Below are 2,500 nucleotides of genomic sequence, written 5' to 3'. Positions count from 1 at the left end.
AGTGCGGCAGGCCGGGGGACAGGGCCCAGGGCCGGAGCACCCCATCCGGGGCCCCAGCTGGGCCCCTGGACCCAGCCGGGGCTCCCTGGCCCGGAGGCGCAGGGCGAGCCTCCCCAGGCACGCCGGACCCCGTCCCGGGCACCCTGCCACGTGGCAGGACCCAGGACAGAGCCCGGGGTGAGGAGGCCACCCTCCCCCCTCAGGGGCCCCGGACGGGGCTCCTGAACCCAGCCAAGCAGGGGGAGGCTCCCCGGGCACCACGGAACCCCTTCCCGGGCCCTTGGCAGTGCGGCAGGCTGGGAGACAGGGCCCAGGGCCGGAGCACCCGACCCGGGGCCCGGACCGGCCCCTGGACCCAGCCTGGGCTCCCAAGCCCGGAGGCGCATGGGACGCCTCCCCGGACCCATGGAGCCCGTCCTGGGCATTGAGCCATGCCGTTGGCCTGGAGATGGGTGCCCCGGACGCCCGGGGGAGGTCTGTCCGGGACACATGGAGCCCGTCCTGGGCATTGAGCCATGCCGTTGGCCTGGAGAAGGGAGCCCCTGGACGCCCGGGGGAGGACTGCCCGATACCCATGGAGCCCTTCCCGGGTACTTTGCAACGCCGTTGGCCTCCTGGAGATGGGTGCCCCGGACGCCCGGGGGCGGGCTGCCCGGGACCCGTGGAACCCGTCCTGGGCACTCTGCCATGCCGTCGGCCTGAAGCGCCCCGACACCCAGGGGAGGACCACCCTGGAAACCATGGAGCCCGACCCGGGCACTCTGCCATGCCGTCGGCCTGGAGCGCCCCGACACCCAGGGGAGGACCACCCTGGAAACCATGGAGCCCGACCCGGGCACTCTGCCATGCCGTCAGCCTGGATGGAGCCCCGGACGCACGGGGGACGACTGCCGAAGAGCCCGGGGGACGAATGCCCAGGATGCATGGAGCCCATCCCGGGCATTCTGCCATGCCATTGGCCTGGATGGAGCCCCGGACGCCCGGGGGACGACTGCCCAAGAGCCATGGAGCCCGACCCGGGCACTATGCCATGCCGTCAGCCTGGATGGAGCCCCGGAACGCCAGGGGGACGAAGGCCCAGGACGCATGGAGCCCGTCCTGGGCACCTTTCCATGCCGTCGGCCTGGAGCGCCCCAACACCCAGGGGAGGACCACCCTGGAAAACATGGAGCCCGACCCGGGCACTCTGCCATGCCGTCAGCCTGGATGGAGCCCCGGACGCCCGGGGGACGAAGGCCCGGGACGCATAGAGCCCGTCCCGGGCACTCTGCCATGCCGTCGGCCTGGATGGAGCCCCGGACGCCCGGGGACGACTGCCCAAGAGCCATGGAGCCTGTCCTGGGCAATTTGACATGCAGTTGGCCTGGAGGAAGGAAGCCCCGGGTGGCCTTTGGAGGTGTTGCCCAGGCATAGCCTATCTGGTCCCCATGGCAGAGAACCACCAGCCCTGGAGGGGTGTCCGGGCGTACCCTGCCCTTACTAATCCGGAGGGAAATTACCCCCTTTTCTTGCAATCTGTGCACGCGAGGTGACAGAGGGGACCCAAGGCGTGAAAGAACCCGACTTCGGTGGGGGCGCTAGAGGGCGCACGAGCAGTATGGCCGCACTTGAGTGAGGCTCCTGCAGCCTGTGCCGCTATCCTGTATTTATCCTCAATTCACCACCTCCAACGTTGACAAAAAAATCGCTGGTAGTGTAGAGGAACGCTGTCCCAGCACTCGCTGAAAGTTTGGAGGGCTACGGAGCTGTGGTCGCGGAGATATCGCTGGAGGAAAATCTGACCGGCAGCTGCTGGGGTGACTGCGGAGCGCGACACTGGGCAAGGAAGGTGCGCGATAACCGAGGTGCCCACGAGGTCAGAGGGCCTTGCCTGACGTACTGCTGTGCGGACTCGCCTGCTCGCAGGGAAGGAACCTGAGGGACGCTACTCAGAACGCTACTGCCGCTCCTAGCGGGACTGCCTATATCGTGGACACGAGTGTGAGACTCAGACATAATCCAGGACCTACAAGGGTAGCGCGGAAACTTGAAGGACTGCCGAGCTAGCGCGGCCGGCCGGAGTTGAGAGATGCTGGGGGCCGCGCTGCTTGTGACCGTCATCCTATTACCCCCTCCCTGGATCCCGGCGGTGAAAGGACAGGGATAATACTGCTGGGGGAGCTGGCAGGTGCGGTGCATTCGGCGCCAAAAGCGAGGGTGCCCGCGCTTTGAAACAGGCTGGCCATTGGAATCCCACACGGCGCTGCAGAGCGGATACACATAAAAGCGAGGAGAGATAATCGCGCTTCTGAGGTGAGGAGCGTGTACGGAGTGTGGAGACATACTGGTGATTTAGCGACTACACATTTGAGACTCCGCTTACACTGGGCTGCCGGTGGGCAGAGACATTCGACACTGCGTAGGGATCTGAGATTGCTGGGCACGTGAAGCTCACACTATATGCCGCGTTCTGAGACAAAGCTCACGCACCGCCACGGACTAGTCATATTTTTCGTAGTGC

This window comes from Lissotriton helveticus, chromosome 1_2, assembly GCF_964261635.1.
Source record: "Lissotriton helveticus chromosome 1_2, aLisHel1.1, whole genome shotgun sequence".
Lineage (NCBI taxonomy): Eukaryota > Metazoa > Chordata > Amphibia > Caudata > Salamandridae > Lissotriton > Lissotriton helveticus.
The sequence above is the reverse complement of the archived record's forward strand: the minus strand, read 5'-3'. Positions refer to the sequence as shown.